This window comes from Vigna unguiculata, chromosome 8, assembly GCF_037176805.1.
Source record: "Vigna unguiculata cultivar grain cowpea cultivar isolate G323 ecotype 2 chromosome 8, ASM3717680v1, whole genome shotgun sequence".
Classification (NCBI taxonomy): Eukaryota; Viridiplantae; Streptophyta; class Magnoliopsida; order Fabales; family Fabaceae; genus Vigna; species Vigna unguiculata.
The window spans coordinates 35,290,312-35,311,330 of NC_140799.1; the positions used below are offsets into that span (position 1 = coordinate 35,290,312).

Sequence of the window (21,019 nt, forward strand, 5' to 3'; positions counted from 1 at the left end):
ACCACGACAATAATAAATAATCAATTTGAAAATATATTTTAAATATAATAAAGCATTAATAGATATTCATCAAAAGAATGTAGAATAAAGTAATTATAAAAATGAAGGGTCGATTTGAAAGAGATAATCTCATCTCCATATTTTTTGGTGTTGTAATTTTGTTTGGAAAAATTGTATTAGATGGTTTGCAATTTTTAATTTTTAATTTTTTTTAAAAAAAATTATGCAGAGAAACATTTGTAGTTTTGTCAACAATAACTTGTACAAAAAATGTTTGCAATTTTGTCTATAAAAAATTACACAAGAATTAAGAATGGTTTGCAATTTTGTGGATAGAATATTAAGGTTTGCAATTTTTTCTATGAAAATCGCATGTTCAGTAATAATATTTATGTTGAATGTATGTTTTGAGATGTCAACCCATGTTTAATTTCTTATGTGTTTTTATTTATATTTCTACTCTTATTTGTATATGTGTTTCTGTCTAAAGATATTATTTTCCTATTGCAAACTTTCCAAATGTGGTATCAAAATGGTATTAGAGTTAAGGTTCTTATCCACGAAGGAAGATGAACAATTTGACATGTGAATCAAAATAACATTGCGTGTTACATCTTTGGAGAAAGGTTAGTCTTGTTGATTCTTTTTGTGGAATGACTTTGTTGATACATATGTGGTTGGATTTGACTTGATCGATGTGACCTTGAGTATTAGTACGTTGTCAGTAACCAATGATGTGTAAGTTGTTAACCACAAATATAATGTACAAGGCGGAGGGTTGATGAGGAAAAAATTGTGATTGTCAATAAATTTGTATATATATGTTAGTTGTTTAATGAATGTTCACAAAAGTTTCGTATCAATTAACATAAAGAAAGAAATAGAAGAAAGTTATTATAAAAATGAAAAGTTGATTTCAGAAAAATAGTTACACTTCAACGAGTCTTTTAGATTTATGAAAAACTTAAATAGCTGTTTGTTATTGTAGATTTGTAATTTTGTTCAAAAAAATTTATACTAGAAACAATTTCCTTCATAATTGTCCATAGAAAATGTATAAAGATTTGTATTTTTAACAAAAAGATTTACATGCTAAGTAATAATATTTATGTTGAATATTTATAGACGTAAAGAGCTGAACCAAGTGTATTTAAATATTTTCTAAAGATTTGAACTCTATAGTGTATGTTGAATTTAATAAACTCTTTTTTATACAAAATTCAGTCTTTAATTAAGTATTTAAAAATATTTTCAAATGATTTAAATCACATTTCAAGATTCAATATTATAATTAGTATTTTATTCGGTATATTATATTTCAAACGTAAAATTAAAGTTCTTTAAACTTAAATATAAATCACAATCATAGTGGATAAAGAATTGTAAAAAAATAATTATGTATATTCAATATGACAAATTTCAGTTATTTATTCTAATAGTTTATTTGAAAACTATATATTTCTCACGAAATCGAGATAAAATTTCGTCTCCTGTTGACATTACATACTATAATAGAGTAAACAATAATATACAGTAACAACAATACTTGTCAAATAATATTGTGTACTAAATCATATCAATCTTAAATTTAATATTGAAATAAATCTTAATACCCATTTTATATAATGATAATACAATTATCACACATAATCATTACATAGATCACGTATTAACTTTTATAAATACTTTAATTTATATAATAATATGGATCGGTTCATCCGCATTAGGTCTGTAAAATTGTGATCCACTCCACATTTTTATGACATATAAACCTGTGCGGACTGACATGCATATATACTACATCATGAATTTTAAAAAATTTATACTACGTCATACATTTAATTATGATCCATTTTAACACTTTTCATTAATATTTTAAATGTTCATTCCTTTACTTACAAACAAGGGTAATTTTTATTACAAAACGCGTATATATATATATATATATATATATATAATGGTCTAGTGTGATTTAATAAAAGCATTAAAAGAATATTAATGTAAAGGGCACAAAAAGTTTATATGTAATTGATTCAAATAGGTTCACTTTACATAAATCAATATGCAACAACAACTGGTATGTACCTTTGAAAGATTATTGTTGATAGCTAAATATATTATGCCTTGTACAACTATTTTTATTAGAGTTGACAGGTATAAAATATTGACATCTATGACACTTAATCTTTTATAGTGTTTTTCTTTTTTTACGCTAAAAATTTCATATTTATTAGAAATAAAATGAATTTAGTTTAAATTTTATTATTCAAAATATATCAAAATCATTCAAAATTTATTGTATTTAGAGATACTAAGTAAGTATTTGTGAATAAAATATAGATAGATATCATAAAAGATACCCGTAAATAATAAGTAATAGATAATTTAATATTTATTTATAAACTAATCAAGTGCGTGTATCAATATTATATGTATTTGTAAAAGATGAAAATTGAAATTTAATTTATATTTTAGTAGGTTAAATTTAATTTAAAGTAAAATTTTATTTATATTTTATTAGGTTAAATTTAATTAAAATTAAAATTTAATTTACATTATATTTTATATATTTTTGAATTTCATTTAGATTTCATTTTAAAAATTTATAAATTATTATTTTTTAAATATATGCGGGTGTCCATGGATACTCGCAGGTTTAAAAAAATTTATGGATATTTTTTAAAGGAATATCTGGCGTGTGACGAAATGGATAACAGGTAAACTCTTTTGTTGCAGGTCAAGTAGCAGGTAAGCACTATCCATGTTCGACCCAACTTGTTTCATCTTTAATATTAGCTAAATTTTATTATTTATTAGATCTATAGTATTACCTACAATCGAGACACTATGAGACCATTTATTAGTGTCTAGTCCAATATGATAAAAAGTTTAATGGTTGGTTACAATCTCATGGTCATATACTCATGGAAAACATTAATCTATTAAAACATAATATTTTTAATGCTCTCGTCATGTGAATCCCAAAATTTTAAAATTTATGCTCAATGATTTTGCATTTATGAATGAGTAAAAAAAAAAAACTCTTGATTTTCGTAACTTATCTATACAATTTATGAATGACGATTGTGTGAAAGTTCTCCCCTTCCCAAATTACCATTATGTTGGGTATGAATATGGGTGAGCCTAATCTATTTAAAGAAAATAGACCTAAGTTTTCGTAACCTTCTTTAATTGTTTTTAGCTTATTCGAAGGCCGTGTTATGAATGTGAGGAGTAAAAATGATAATGAGAAGTCATCATTGTTGCCTGCAATCTTGGTCATTTCCTTTTTCATGCCAAAAATAAGGACTTTGATTGGTCTTAAAAGAGTTATGTGTGATTCAAAAGTCATCAAATTAATTTAATGGGTTAGGAATATAACAAAAACTTTTTAGAATCCCTTCGATCTTAATTTGAGAACCATTGATGAAAATTTTGAATTTGAATCCACATTCATTTAAGCTTTAATGAGGTTAGTGTTTAACTAATATTTGGCACACAACATGGATCACAAATAGAGGATTCATGCGGTGCTTGTTTAATACTATAAAAGGGAGTGGTTTGGTAGGGTCATTTTTATTATACCAAAATATTATTTTATTCTGTCGGTTCAATATGACAAAAAAAAAAAACTTGCATTAATTTAGAATCTCAAAATAGTTATAGACATTATTGACTCCAACAAATTGATTTTACTCCTATTAAATTATAATAAAAAATTGAGTCCCCTCTGGTGTATCATTTTTGTATGATTTTAAATTTATAGTTTTTTGTTATTTTAAGGATAAATAGTAGTTCCGAATAATACATATTGATGTATTTTAATTTTAATATAATAAAAAAATTATATTCTTAATTCAATAATTTTATTTTTGTTAGTCTTGCTTAAATTATATAAATAACTTATATAAGTATATGTTTGGTATTTAATAATGATTATATATATTGTTTTTATAAAATTAAAATCTTTAGTAGTTGTTATTAATTTTTGGAGTTAAATATGTTTTTGGTGTCTTAACTTTTAGTGAAAATTGATATTAGTCTATAAACTTTAAAAATGTGTCTTAACTTATAAAATTATAGTTTTTGTTATTTTTGATATTAGTTTATAAACTTTAAAAATGCATCAATTTAGTTTTTTTAACCTAATTTTGTTAATTTTATTGAGTTTATTTGACGTTTCAAATAGTTTTTCAATTAATATTAAAATAGAAATGTGTCAAACAGGATAAAAAACTCAAATATTAGCATGAAATGCGTTTGGAATGTCAAATAAACTTAATAAAATATTATTAAAATGACTAAATTCATCATTTATAAATATTGATAAGTAAATTGATTCAAAATTTTGTACTTGAAAATTTCATTTTTTACTGAAAGTTAAGAATGAGAAACATATTTCATTTTTTTCTAATAAACACACATGATAATTGTTAAAGATTAAAACCATGTTCGATTGTTAAAATATTTTTTTTCTTTTTATATTAAAAATAAAATATGTTAATATTATTATTGTATTAAACTGATTATTTATTGAAAATTTCATTATGATTAGATTCTCTAGTTTCTTTAACAATTTTAGCTCACACTAACTACGAATCAAATTAATATAAGTACTAATTGATATAATCAATGGTTAATGTGATAATTTTTGTTAAAAAATAAAATAAATTATAATTTTTTTTCTTTATTGTATATAAAATTTAAAATATCTAAAATTATAGACTGGTTATTCATGTACATAATTAAAGGTAAATATTTAATTTATTAAACTTATACTTTAAATTAGTTTTTTAAGCTTTGTAAAATTATGAACCGAATGATTGTTTCTGGTAGTCAGGAGTTTAAATTAAAAATTAGGATTTATGCCTGAGGTTAATTTTTGGAAAAGTAAAATGTAAATAATCTAAAAGAAATAAGTATGATGTTTTAATTTGTGTAAAATAAATTGGATGTATTTGTGTATTCTACGTACCCTTTCTCAACAAAACAACTAAGAAAACACTTACAATCACCTCTTCCTTTTTATTTTCAAATTTAATCTTATCTTTAACTTTCAAAATATTATATATATATATATATATATATATATATATATATATATATATATATATATATTCATATATTGTGATATGACAAACTTCAAATGCTTATTAATGTCACTAATAGGATAAGTACCGATACTTTTTATACCCGTATATTATCGAAGTGGGTATAAATATCATAATATTTATACCTGTATCCGTTATATTTTAATTTAAATTAAAAAAATGAAAAATTTTATTAAAATATTAGTTTTGAATGAATTACTTTTTATCAATGATTTTAATTTTTTTTTTATAAACTGCCATTCAATCCTTTTAAATGAATTATTTAGATTTTGTTTGAAATTTATGAATGTTATAAATTGTATTTTATTTGAATTTATGGTTAAAATATATTATTAAAATTTTATTTTTTTTAAATACCTGTATGTAAACGTGGATTTATGGATATTAAAGAAAAATACGGGTATGCACATAAGCGATACTTGCACGAATGTGAAGACGGATACAAAATAAATATTTATTTTGTATGTAAGGTATGGGAAAATTACTATCCTATTCTACTCACTCCGCCTCATTGACCTTCTTGCTCACCGAATACAAATATATATATATATATATATATATATATATATATATATATATATATATATATATATATATGTTGGGTATTGGGCTCCCTTCCTATGTGGAGAAAAGTCTCAAAATTTGAGAAGCTCATGTCTCACTTAACCTATTGGAGAGGGGGCTGCAATATAAATAGAGAGGCAGAACAATAGAGTCAGAACACACTGAAAGCCCTAACACATAGAGGGAGAGGTAGAAGGAAAATTCTGTTCACGTTTTTCACAGAGTTGTCACAGTAGAATCGGCGTTGCGGATTCGTTCACCGTTGGATCTGGCTGAAATTTTTACAGCAGGTTCGGAACTCGTTGCTCTTCATTCTGACCGGATCTTTGATACGAGGTCTGAGTTGGGAGATATTAATTTCGCACTGCAGCAGTGATTTTTAGAGGTTTTCCTCTCTTGTTCTTCTCTATTTGAAAGCTTTGTTGCTTTGTTATTTGGTTGGGTATTGGCACTAATTTGTGCTATTGGTTGAGACTCTTTTGTACTCTTGTTGATCATAGTGAAGCTATTTCTTTGGTCTGGACGACTCGTGGTTTTTACCCTTGATTTGAGGGGTTTTCCACGTTAAAAATCTTGGTGCCTTTATTTGTGCTTTTGGTGATTTATTATTGCTTCTCGTTGATTATTACTCCTCATAGATTCTTGCAAGTTAGGGGAAATTATATCCGCTGCATTCTCTGGTATATTGTTTGTGTTATTGTTTTCCCCATCATAGTGGCATCAAAGCTCTTGGTTGGGCTATATTTACTTGCTTGAATGATGGAGGCAAATGCAAAGATGGTTGCTTTGAATGGTATAAATTATCATTTGTGGAAGGGCAAGATGAAAGATTTATTATTTGTCAAGAAATTGCATCTTCCGGTCTTTACTACACAGAAGCCAGATTCTATGTCTGAAGAAGAATGAGACTTTGAGCACCAACAAATATGCGGTTTTATTCGGTAATATGTTGAAGATAATGTTTATAATCATATTGCTAATGAGACACATGCCAGAGCTTTGTAGGAGAAGATTGAGTCTTTATATGCTTCTAAGTCGGGCAATAATAAATTGTATTTGTTAAATTGCTTGATGAATTTGAGGTACAGGGAGAATTCTTATATTTCTGATCACTTAAATGAGTTTCAAGGGCTCCTAGATCAATTGTCAGGAATGGGCATAAAGTTTGATGACGAGGTTATGGGATTATGGTTGCTTAATACTCTACCAGAGTCTTAGGAGGTATTTCGGGTTTCAAGTATGAACTCTTCCTCGAATGGTGTTGTTTCTTTTCAGATGGCAAAGAGTGGTGCTCTTAATGAAGAGTTGAGGAGGAAGACACATGGTTCTTTATCTCAGCCTGAGATGCTTGTTACAGAAGCTAAGGGGAGAAGTCGGAAAAAGGAACATAAAGGTGGTAGAGAGAAGAGTAGGAGCAAGTCCAAGTCAAGATACAAAAATTTAGAGTGCCATTTTTGTCATAAAACTGGGTACATTCAGAAATACTGCTTTAAGTGGAAAAAGGAGAACAAAGACAAGAAGGGCAAGCAGAGAGAGAATGACCATGATGATGATGATCGTGTCACTACTGCTACAGATGGTGATCTTGTTCTTCTTCGTGACTTTGAGTCCGTTAATCTTGTATTTGATGAGAGCATGTGGATTATTGATAGTGGTACTACACTGCATGTTACACCTAGGAAGAAGTTCTTCACATCTTACACTTCTGGTGATTTTGGAGTGCTGAAGATGGGTAATGATGGTGAGTCTAAAGTGATGGTGTTGGTGATGTTTGCCTGCAAACCAACATGGGAGTGCAGTTGTTGCTTAAAGGAGTCAAACATGCTTTGGATGTCCGTTTTAATTTAATCTTTGTGCAGTTGCTTGATGATTGTGGTTATGACAATCACTTTGGTTCTAGTAAATGGAAGCTCACTAAAGGTAACTTGGTTTTGGCCAGAGGGGAGAAACAATCTAAATTGTACTGGACTAAAGCTTTGATTGCTAAAGACAGTGTGAATGCTATGTATATGGAGACATCTTTGTGGCACCGGAGGCTTGGTCATATAAGTGAGAAAGGGCTTAACTGCTTAGCTAAAAACGATGTGCTTATGGGATTGAGAAATGCAGAATTGGAGAAATGTTCTCATTGCATGGCTGGTAAACAAACCAGAGTATCTTTTAAGAAGCATCCACCCTCAAGGAAGTCAGAATTGCTTGAATTGGTGCATTCTGACGTTTGTGGCCCATTAAAGGTAAAATCATTTAGTGGTGCACTTTACTTTGTTACTTTTATTGATGATTGTTCTAGGAAGCTATGGGTCTATGCTCTTCAGCGGAAAGATCAAGTACTTGAAAAGTTCAAGGAATTTCATGCTATGGTTGAGAGACAATCAGGCAAGAAGCTGAAATGCATCCGTAGTGATAATGGTGGTGAGTACCGTGGACCTTTTGATGTTTATTGTAGGCAGCATGGTATTAGACACGAGAAGACTCCTCCTAAAACTCCTCAGTTGAATGGTCTAACGGAGAGGATGAATAAGACCTTGGTTGAAAGGGTTACATGTATGCTTTCAGAAGCAAAGTTGCCTAAGCACTTTTGGAGAGAGGCATTGCTTGCAGTTGTGCATGTTATTAATCTCAGTCCCGCAGTTGTGCATGTTATTAATCTCAGTCCCGCAGTTGCTTTGAATACTGAGGTGCTAGAAAAAATTTGGTTTGGTAAGAATGTTAGCTATGATCATTTGCGTGTCTTTGGTTGCAGGACATTTGTTCATGTTCCTAAGGATGAAAGATCCAAGTTAGATAAAAAGACAAGGCAATGTATCTTTATTGGCTATGGTGAGGATGAATTTGGCTACAGGTTTTATGATCCTGTTGAGAAGAAGCTTGTTAGAAGCCGTGATGTACAATTCATGGAAGACCAGACCATTGAAGACATTGATAAGGTGGAGAAGACCACACCCGAGAAAGATAGTAATCTCACTGATGGTAATCCGATGAGGTTGCCCGCTCACAATTTGGAGAATGTTGAAACGGAAGCTCAAAACAATGAGCAACATGGTGATGTTGATGATCAACAGTTTGGAAGTGGAGTAGAGGTTCCAATTGATGATGCTCAAGAAGAACATGATGTTGATGATGATCTTGGTGATATACCTGAATCACCTCAAGTCCAACTCAGGAGGTCTAATAGACAAAAACAACCTTCTACAAGGTATTCTTGTGACGAGTACATAACCTTGACTGACGGTGGAGAACCTGAGTGTTTTGAAGAGACAAAGTTCATTGCTATTACTGAAGCATGCAAGGAGTTGCTATGGTTGAAGAAATTCTTGCAGGAGCTTGGTTTTGTGTAGAACAACTATCCATTATTTATGGATAGTCAGAGTGCTATCCATCTTGGTAAGAATCTAACTTTTCATTCTAGATCCAAACATATTGATGTGAGGTATCATTGGATACGTGATGCTTTGGATGCTAAGTTGTTGGAGTTGGAAAAGGTTCATACAGATGATAATGGTGCTGATATGATGACTAAAGCATTGCCAAGAGGGAAGTTTGAAGCTTGTTGTGAGATTGCCGGTTTGGCGGTTCTCTCCACATAGTTGTGAGGGGGAGATTTGTTGGGTATTGAGCTCTCTTCCTATGTGGAGAAAAGGCCCAAAACTTGAGAAGCTCATGTCTCACTTAACCTATTGGAGAGGGGGCTGCAATATAAATAGAGAGGCAGAACAATAGAGTCAGAACACACTGAAAGCCCTAACACATAGAGGGAGAGGTAGAGGGAAAATTTTGTCCACGTTTTTCACATAGTTGTCACAATAGAATCGGCGCTGCGGATTCGTTCACCGTTGGATCGCGCTGAAATTTTTACAGCAGGTTCGGAACTCGTTGCTCTTCATTCTGACCGGATCTTTGATACGAGGTCTGAGTTGGGAGATATTAATTTCGCACTACAGCAGTGATTTTTAGAGGTTTTCCTCTCTTGTTCTTCTCTATTTGAAAGCTTTGTTGCTTTGTTATTTGGTTGGGTATTGACACTAATTTGTGCTATTGGTTGAGACTCTTTTGTACTCTTGTTGATCATTGTGAAGCTATTTCTTTGGTCTGGACGACTTGTGGTTTTTACCCTTGATTTGAGGGGGTTTCCACGTTAAAAATCTTGGTGCCTTTATTTGTGCTTTTGGTAATTTATTATTGCTACTCTTTTGATTATTGCTCTTCATAGATTCTTGTAAGTTAGGGGAAATTATATCCGATGCATTCTTTGGTATATTGTTTGTGTTATTGTTTTCCCCATCAATATATATATATATATATATATATATATATATATATATATATATATATATATATATATTTATAAAAGTCATTACTTTCTTGATTGAACTTTTGAATTTTTCCTCCAATAACAGTGAAAGTAAACATATTATTATATGCTTAGATAATTAGTTTGAAATTTGAGCTCATACGATCTTCTCTTTATCAATGTTAGAACAACGAGGGATATATATATATTTTTTAAAAAAGAGGAAGTTTATAACTTTTCCTTTCGTATAACAAATTCAAAGCTCAGATCGACTTATTTGGATGACTTATCCCATCGTATCACATTTGATCATGATAGTTAGTACAAATATAAAATGAATCTCCGTGTACACTTTCTAATTAAAACTGCAATTTATTTTACATATTATATCATCGTTTTGTGTGGTCCTTTCATAATTTGTACTTTTTTTTATTTTTGTTGTTTTGATAAATTTTCATATGATAAAAAGTAATTTATGAATTTTGAATGTCAACTCAAGTGAGATGTCAAAGTTCACTTAACATGACGTTATTCTAAAGAATGAGTGTAATAAATATTAATTAAATATATAATATAACATTTTTTTATTTCTTTAACATCTCATCAATTATAAATAAGCAAACACTATATATGTAAACCTAGAAAATTGTATGTTAAGAGTGACAAAGTTTTAAAATAATGAGATTATATTATTTTAATAATAAAACGTTTAACTATAAATAGAAATTTTATAAAAGATCTCATTAATTAAAAACACTTTATCTTTCTAAAAATTATTTTTTAAGAGTTATCAACTTTCTTTATAAGATATCATACCCCTGTTTATCTTTTTGAAGATCAAAGACTGTAGGATTGTTTATCGCTGCGAGTTGATCAAGACCAACTTATCAATTCCTTCATTTAGGGTAAGTTAGATTTTTGCCCTCTCCTCTTCTTCCCCTATGATCTGGTTGCATGTGGGGTTTTCTCACCTGCATGGTGTCTTGCAAGTGTTTTTTGAAATCTCTGTTGATTCATGTTCTTGTTGACATTATTAGATCGTTTTGTTTGGTTTCTAAGTGTAAAAAGGGGTTTTCGATGTATAGAAAGAGATTTTGCGGTTTAGGGCTTGTGAGCGGTATGATTAAGGTAAGGAAAACTAGTAACTATTTATGTGTATGAATTTATAAAATTTCTTTTTGGTACCTGATGAAATGTTGCAATTTCCTAATGAATCTGAACTGATATGTATGATTTAGTGTAAATTGGTGTGTTGTAAATTGGACTTGATGCTTGTTTGATCTGGTTGAACTTTCTGTTGATTGAAAAACTTAGAAAGTGATCAATTGAATGAATTGACACTTCTTTCATGTGCTAAAACTATTTTGAACTAAATCATTGAGAAAGGAATATCAATTTGGGCCTTAATTAGGTTCAAGATCATCCAATTGCAGAAACTTCATCTATTGTGGATTGATATGGCGTTGAGCACTAGTGATCACTATAGGTTTAGGAGCATTTTTGGCTTCAGGGCATTGAGTAGTGGCATAATGACACTAAGCAATGGTATGATGACGTTGAGCACCGATTTTTGTGAGGCAAATGGCGATTAGCTCCAGTTTTTGCGAGGCAAATGGTTGTTTTTCTTGTTTGGTTGTTTTTGGATGTTTAGTGATTGATGTGAAGCATATTTATGGTTTTCATTATTATAAATTGTAGGGAATATATTGTTATGAGCATGTATGATTATGTTTAAAGAGTTTTAAGGGGAATTCTTTGTGATGGTATATATGCCTTGATATAGGAAATGTCAGGAATGAGGTATCTTGAACTCTAACAATCATTCATACTCAAATAGAGTATAATGAATTATGAAAGTCACAAGAGATCTTAGTCTTTGGACTTGTTCTTTGGTGTTAGGCATGAATGAGATTAACCTTGTCTATGGTTGGGTGATAACCCCTTAAGGCTGGACTCTATAGAGTCTACATACAATAATAAGTGCACACCTTTAGTGAATTCTATATCAATGACATGTACCCGAATAATTGAGTTTAGTGTCAACTGCTATGTATACATAAACATGTTTTATATTTATGTTCGTGTAAAAGTGATGTGACTTACTTTCTTTTGAATAACTTTCTTTGTATACTAGCTTACCCTGTGGTGTGTTTGTGTTATATTTTCTTTTACAATGATCACTTGATTGTGTGAGCCGAGAAAGACACATGTGAGGATGCTTCTCTGATGGATAGTAGTGAGGTTGGTGAGTAGTGTTTAGATTTCTTGAAGTTGCACAACAATAGATTGATCTTTTTGAAAAACTTTTAGTTGGTTTTGGGTCCAATTTGTATATATCATATTTCTATAGTTATTTCTTCTGGATGACTGTATTAATATTTTATATGCTTATAACTATTTGTTGTGCTCTATTAGAATATCTAATGTTTTATTTTGTAATTTATGCTATTAAATGGGATGTTACAATATAAGTGAATGTAAATCTTATTTTATAAAATCAATTTTATATAACAATGAGTTAATCTTAAGTTCTACCTTTTAAGATGATATAAGAGCTATATATAATCCATTTTAACAAGTTGTTATTTGTTAAACCTATAATGTAGTAATTTTTTATCATATTGCTCTTAAATATCTAATATCACATTCGATATCTATGCAAGCCTTACTTTACTAAACTAATTCATGTGTAATTAAATTAGGCTTAAAAAGACCACTTATTAGCATGAATATTTATTTGTCTCATTTTGATATTTATAGTTTTGTAGGATTGGATTTATATTTTGATCACAATAAATTTTCTCATCTTAAACTTTCTTTTCACATATATGAAGATTTACAGAGAAAGTTATAGTAGCTTATTATTTCATATATAAAATCATATATTAATTATATTTTAATATATAAGTATATATATATATATATAATGTTTTTATAATATAATAAATATATAATGAAAATAATAAAATAATTTGAAATTTGAAATTTGATATTTATTCAAAATATTTTGATTTGTGATTATAAATATTGTTTTATAAAAAGTTATAATATTTTGTTAAGTAAATTTTAATTTTAATTCATACTTTTGAATTTTTTTAAATATAATATTAATCAAATATTTTTTTTTTCATTTATTTTATCTATCACATCATACACAAATTTTCACAATTTTTTTTTCAAATACACTCAAATCGCACTATCTTTCTCTTAATCCAAACAACCTCACATTCATCTCCAAATTCACTCAAATCCACTCTTCCAAATCTGTCCTCCCATCCAAACAAATTCTTTAGGTGTCAAATGTTAAATTGTGTAATGTTTAATTTAAATTCATTTAAAGGTTAGTTGCTTTAAAATGCAAAAAATAAAAAAGTTATTATATATGGCCAATACATATAGTTAATTTTTTGCAAGTGGCTATTAGGGTGATTCCAATTGAAAAGTGAGAAGTATATGTATCCAAGAGTGGTGAAAGTGAGGAAGGGTTGGTCGGTCCTTGTCTCCATATGGGAGCCTCCTAAAAAGCAAATCAAGATGAAAAAAAAAAGTTATTCCAAATAATGAAAATTCATATCCTAGGTTAAGGGACCCTACCCAAATCCTATCATGCGTAGCTACCCCACAAAAATTTATCCAAGTAGGCCATTATCTTTGGTCCCAATTTTTTTACTACAAAACAAAACCCACAAATTAAAGGACCCAATAAGCAGTAAAAAGTAGAATTCAAGGACTGGGTCTCACATGCACCCTCTTCTCTTGTGGGTCACTCCTCCTAAACTAAACCTTTTCAACATTGCCATTAACATCATTAAGTGTCATTACTTTCAAACACTCTCTTTTCAAGTGTGCACTTCAACAGAGTGAAATTGGATGGTAATTTTCGTGCTGATTAAACACAAGACCAAGCATGGTTATGTGGTAAGAACAAAAGTTACGTTGTCGTGGTTGTGTGAGACATTGGTCAACAAAATACCAGCGTGTTCCTTTTTAGTTCATTGTTTGTTTTGACATTGTTCTGTTGTTCCAATGTTTGTTTCGATGGCATTAACGGATTACCCAAACTAATTCAGGGTTGTACTTGTAATGTCCTCTGTCTTATCGTTTGCATTAATGAAAACGACAAATATAAAGGAAAAGGAGAACATTGAGAAAAAAATTATTTATATATTATTCTATTTGAAGGTTTAAATTTTCCTATTGATGATGGGAATGGTTTTACTGTTTTTGAGATTGTTTAATTTAATTTAATTTAATTTTTATTTTTATGATGGTATGGTCCAATGGAATGTTACCAACCATTAATTATTACTAAGTATATAATTTAAATGTTATGGTTTCCCCCAACATGCAACATGCAGCATGCACCCAACAGTTTCATGACATGAAAGCCGTCATACCTAACTCCTTCCAAGCCACACCAACAGCAAAAGGCTAGAGTTATGTCCTTACATTTTTTTTTTATATTTATATTATTAAATAAACATACCCTTATCTCTTTCTTTTTTAAGGTACTTTAACAAGTAATCAAATATATTGTCATTTTAGGTTTTGATGTCTTCTATGAAACAATTAAACTTTGTTTGAGAATGACCTCTTTCCATCTATAAGATATGAGTTAGCAATAAAAAAGGTTAAATATGTTTTTCTCCCTTCAGTGAATTTTAAAATTAGTCCATTTTAAAATTTTGGACCAATATAGACCTTCATCTTTCGAAATACGTGGATTTAGTCATTTTAATAAATTTTTATTAAGTTTATTTGACATTTTAAGCGCATTTCATAATAGTATTTGACTTAACATTAAAGCAAAAATGTGTCAAACAGTATAAACAACTCAAATACAATTCCGAAACGCGTACAACATCAAATAAACCTAACAAAATTTAATTAAAATGACCAAATCCACGTATTTTGAAAGATGAAGAACAAAATTGGTCTAAAGTTTTAAAATAGACTAATTCCAAAATTCACTAAAAGTTAAGGGACAAAAAACATATTTAACCCTAAAAAATATATGTACTAGGAACACTTAGATTAATAAGAGAATACTTAAAACGTAAATTAACATAGAAGAATGACATATTTTATTCCTTGTGGAGAAGATATTATCATATAGATTTATGAACTTTCATTTTTATAATTAAACATACGAGCAAGTATAAAATAATTAGAGATAAATAAAAAGATATTCGAGTGATTGAATTTTATCTTTGATAATGTTGATATTAATGATGTAGATGATTTTTTTTATAAGTTTCAGGTCTCCTTTTCTTTGAAATTTAAATGAAAAAAAAAAAACACTCAATTTTATAGTGAAGATCACGACTCATTATCTTAATGTTTTTATAGAAAAACTTCTTTATTCGAGCTAGTCGATTTCTTATATTTTATTATGTATAACTAATTATCTAAAAATTACATTTGATAGATGGTTTTTTAATAGTTCAAGTTAAATGATTTATTTTATTTCTTTCGACAAGTGAACTTGTGTTTGATGAATTTTAAAAAAAAAATTGTTAGACTTGATAAGAAAGTTGCTCATTTATTAGATAACTATTTCATGGGATAAATTTCTGACTTTAGTAAAACCTTAGAAAAAACTATCTTTTTTGTTGTCTTCAATTGGGAAAACCTTTTCTTGGTTGATTTCACAGTCATGATAATGTGATATGACGGTTTATCTTTTTAAGTTTCCTCAGATGCAAATATGAGATAAAATTCCAAGGTAGTGTAAATGTGTTAATCAATATTTTTTTTTTAATAATAATATCCACTCAACATTGATGATGAATAGTGGGAATTTTGGACTTATATTTGTAGACTTCTCACATGTCCCAATCAATTTTGAGTGTTGGTGTGGAAAGAAGGTCTAGAAGGAGCTTAATGGAGTGTAGCTTGGAGTCTTGAAAAATATAATGAAAACATTTGATTTCTGAACTTTATGGAAGAATTGGAAGTTGAGCTGGAAAAACAAATCTCAAATAACAAGTCAAAAGACATTTACTTTCAAAGTTTCAATTATAGTGGGAAGATTGACATGTTCATGAAACAAGAATACAAAATCTGAGTGTATTTGGTTCAACAGAATTGATTCCAATTAAATCAATTCTCTGACGTAGAAATAAAAATTGGTTACTTCTCATTCAACATAAAATTTTTTATCTTTTAATTGATTTTGAAAACCAAACAGATTCTGCGTTAGAAAATTAATTATAATCAATTTTACATTAATTTGACATAAAATCAAACACACACTATAAATATTTTGAAATTTTAAAATCTCTTAAAACTAATTTCAAGAAAAAAAAATAGAAAAAAAATTGATGTGATGTCTACTGGGCATCTAGTTATCCAACATAGCACTTTGAGAAGAGAATATAGTTTGAGATATCTTGTTGTTCGTGAACACTTGAGAGATAAAACATTTGTGTTCTTTTAGTCTCAACTTTCTTAAAATAGATAAAGTTACTTTCTTTTTCACTTCTCCCACCTTATTTTGTTGTAAGTAAAGTTGCTTATGCATTAAGATACACATCCAAAGAAGTAAAGATAAATAACCAACCAAACTAAAAAAATTGCTCCATTTATTTTCAAAAAACATAATCTCTTATACCCAAAATAGTTAAGGGTTGTTCTTAATAGTTGTAGATGAAAAATCTATTGCTAGTGGTAGAGATAAAAAAAAATAGAATCAAAACATTTACACCACTCAAAAATATTCCCATTTTCCTTTTTATCCATAAAATTGTTACTGTATCTAACTAATAGATGAGGGAGAATCACCATCACTATAATTATGTTTATTGAACTTATGTTTATTTTAATATTTATGTAAAAGTATTGCAATAAAATGTCATATTTTAATACACGTTATGACATTTTAGAAAATAAATAAATAAAACACTATGATTTTTTTTTTTAATAAATAAACTACTCATCATGAATGTCATAACAAGATAATTGAAAATAATCCTCATCACTTCTAAACAAACAAACAATGGATATAGATCAAATTAGTACGGTCTCCCTACTTCATTTTTCTTTTCTTCTTCTTACCATTAGTTCTACAATGTTGAACATACCCTAAGTGAATAAATGAAGGTATATTTTTTCTGGTTAAAATAATTTTTTAGTTTTAATTTTTGTTAAATTAATCTTAATTTTTTTAAATACTTGTGATTTTTTTAAATTTTTTTAATATATATATATATATAAAATTAAATTAAGAATATTGTTAGATAATATTTTAAATACAATCCTTCAAGATTGTGTTATGATGATTTTAAATAAGAGGTTTTCATAATAATTCAAGTTCTCTTTGCCCCATTCATGGTGAAGTTTTATTAATTTGCACATATCAGTATAACAAAGTAACGGGTGATTGAAGTTTAGTTTTTGAATAATTTATCAGCACATATCAGTCTAACAAAGTGGGAAGTGGGAAGGAGAGAAAGTTTGAAAAATATATTTTAATAATAAATAATTTTATCAAACTTAAAAATATCGTAATTTTATTGAAAAAAAAATTATTATTTATTTATCTTTTAACTTAGTGAGATGGAAATTAACCTCTAATTAATTCAATTTAATTTTGTGAGCATGGCTAGGCCCCTTCAAAGTGTAAACCCCTTTTTACAGTTATAACTCTTGGGCCTGGCCTTTTCGTAGGCCCAAGGCCAGCCCAACTGTGGAGCCCCCATACCCTTTCTGTTTCCTCATTTCTCTCTGTCTGGGTTTTCAGAAACAGAGCTTCCTCCTGTCTCCCTTTACGAAGCAAAGCTCTGCTAGGGCATGCATCATCTCCCATTTCCAAGCTAGCATAAACCATCTTGTACTCCTGGTAAGTCGAACTCTAGAGCTTTAGTTTAATTCTTCCTCTTTTCTTCGTTGTTGAGCGCATTGGGTATATTAGGGTTCGATCTCCTAACCCCGTTTTGGTCTGGATCTTCTTATTTCAGCTCTACTCTAGTCCTTGTAGCTGCGATACCTCATAGATAGGGTTGGTTGCTTTTGGTACTCCAAAACAGAGGTAAGGGGAGCTAAGTTTTTCGTCTCTTTTTACTGCATGTGCTTGTTTCCACTATTGATATGCATGAAATGACCGGAGAATGCGTGTATTTGTGTAAGATGGAGTTAAAATGCTTGATGTGGTTTGTTTCTGGGGTTGCATGCGTGGAACAGTGGGAGAGATCTGATATTCTTCCCAAGCGACCTCGTCTCGCCTAGGCGAGAATATCAGAGGCTCGCCTAAGGTTCTGCCTCGAACGCTCACCTAGGCGACCAGTCCATGTTTTGAGCGACGCCCTGTCTCGCTCAGGCGAGGAGGTCTCGCCTGAGCGAGAATTCGTGAAAACCCCCTGTTGCATGTCTCGCCTGGGCGAGAGCTCGCTGTTTGAGTGAGGCCAGCCCCTCGCCTGAGCGAGTTCGTGAGTGCGTGCACTGTTTTATTGACTGTTTGGATTATTTGTTGCATGTATTGTCTGGATTATTCTTCCTAAATATGATGTACGTGAATATGCTTGGGTGTTTGGGTTTTATGAACGAAATTGGTATGTTTGGTATGAGTGATGGCATTGAATTGTACATGATGATTGGGTGAAATGAGAATTGGATGTATGAGATGAAAGTGGTGGTTGTGGGATGAGAGACATGAAATTTGTATGTGATAGGCGTAATTCCATGAGTCTCATGGGGAGACCTCATGGTGGTGCGTAGTGTATATATTAAGATATGGATCAAGTAAGGATCGCATCCTGAAACTCTAAAGGGTCAGTGAGTCTCAGGTAGAGCAAACTGACCCAAGTGGTGAGAGTAGCGGGAGACCTTAGTCTTTGGCAGGATAATGGCCTTAGATGTTTGAAGGTTAACCTTGTGCATGGTAGGGTGAAACCCATTGGCAATGGCTCTGCAGAACAGTAGAGGCCACCACAAGTGCAAGCGTCCGATGAATCCGATCTTAGTATATTTATCCAGATAATTGAGTCATAGTGTCCTGCCTGTCTGTGATAACATGATTCGATGTACTCACTGTGTTGACATGCTTGAACTGTTTAAGTACTACTATGCCATGTAAATTCTAAATTACTCTAGCTTACCCTTTCGTTATTGTGTATGCTTTGCCGTGGTTCTTCTCCTTATGCTATGATCACCCTACGGTGGGAGCAGATGGAAAGAGCTCAGGAGGTGGATCTGCTGGTGGTAGCGATGTTGTGTAGTTTGGACCAGTCATTAATAGCCCTATTAGTAGTCTTCATAGCTTTAATGCCCCTCTCTTTTATGATTTCCTGCTATAGAGGGGACCCCTTTTGCAAGACAGTTAACGTTTTGTCCTTGTTTCATTCTTGGCATGGTGGTATGCCTAAGTTCCTTTTAAGTACCCTTATGAATAACTGTAATAGCTTTTTATACGTGTTCTGTTTCCTCTTATTGTTTCCTTTTATCATAATTATGCGATGCTTATTTAGTAGACTTAATCTATTTAAATGGGATGTCATACAAAGTGTCAATATAATTGTCCAATATTAAAATTCTTTATATTGAGTTGATGAGATTATTTGTGATTTATATATTAAGATTTAATTTTTTTTATCTCTTCCTTATCTTTTTTATCTATAATTAAAATTAAAATTTAAAATATAATTGTATAAAATATGATTGTACTTATCCTTCAAAATATAATCATCCAAAATATATATATATATAATAATAATAATAATAATAATAATCAATAGTAGAATTATTTTTCCATTATTGTTAAATGATTGTACTTAATTAAGGGTTCTCTAATGCAACAAGATCCTTATTATCATCCTCCAATTAGACAATTAGATCTTTTATCACTTTTAAAAAATTCATCTATTCTTTCATTTTTCATGTATATATATATATATATATATATATATATATATATATATGAAATATGTCCGAGTGGTTAAGGAGATAGACTTGAAATCTATTAGGCTATGTCCGCATAGGTTTAAACCTACTGTCGATGTTTTTATCCGATTTCTTTGTTTTTTATTACTTTTCAGAACTTAATATTGGATATTTTTATTTTAATAGTACATTGGGATGAAAAATAAATCTGTTTCCATAAATAATGTTTAGATTGTCAATATGTTCGAGTGGTTAAGGAGATAGACTCGAAATCTATTGGGTTATGCCCGCGCAGGTTCAAATCCTGCTATTTATTAACCGATTCTTTGTTATTCTTTGTTTTTTATTACTTTTTCGGACTAAATATTGGATATTTTTATTTTAATATTACATTGTGATGAAAAATAAATCCGTCTCCATGAATTATATGTAATTTGTCGATATGTCCGAGTGGTTAAGGAGACAGACTTGAAATCTGTTGGGTTATGCCCGCGCAGGTTCAAATCCTGTTGTCGACGTTTTGCACTTTGTTTTTTTATTACTTTTTTGAGCTAAATATTGGATATTTTTGACAAAAGCTGCAAAAAAGACAGCATCAATACTGCTAGAAAGGACAGTTTCAATATTTCCCATACGTAATCCTTTATACAGACGTTGGGGTGGACGCACACTAAGATGGAAAAGACCCGCTAATATGCCCAACGTTTCTGCCGCAATATGATGAGAAGCTATCCCCCCGGAACAAAAGGATCAAAACCTTCCAATAAATCTCTAGCCAACCTTCCTGTCAAAAATTATTTCTTAACATTAAGTATGTAGGTACTTGATAAAAAAAAATAAGAACTTCAACAATTTCTTTGTCCTCTACGCTGCTTAATTTCCTAGAATTAGTCACCTCAATAATCTTCGATGGTTCTATGGGTATCCAAAATATGAACGAGATGGATATTTATTGTCCCAACCATTCCTGTTAGTCCCAATCTCGATAAGCCATGGATATAGATAGATACAAAGTTTTCGTGTCCTTGATTCCCAAGCGTAGTGCTTCTTTCCCAATGTTGCCTATCAGTACTAGTAATTTGGGGTTGACCTAACCCCATAAGTATAGGTATAACCTTTCGCTTAATACTAGAAACCTAAAATTCAAGCATATAAGGCTTCATTAATCGAGGATACA

The 21,019-nt window shown here is 30.0% G+C and overlaps 2 non-coding genes across 2 annotated transcripts; both read left to right on the forward strand.

The window, feature by feature from the left end:
- Positions 1-20,076: 20,076 nt before the first annotated feature.
- On the forward strand, positions 20,077-20,158 carry TRNAS-CGA (transfer RNA serine (anticodon CGA)). Its single transcript has one exon. It is a non-coding gene; the product is annotated as a tRNA-Ser (tRNA).
- A 120-nt stretch (positions 20,159-20,278) lies between these two features.
- TRNAS-UGA (transfer RNA serine (anticodon UGA)) lies at positions 20,279-20,360 on the forward strand. Its single transcript has one exon. It is a non-coding gene; the product is annotated as a tRNA-Ser (tRNA).
- The last annotated feature ends 659 nt before the right edge of the window (positions 20,361-21,019 follow it).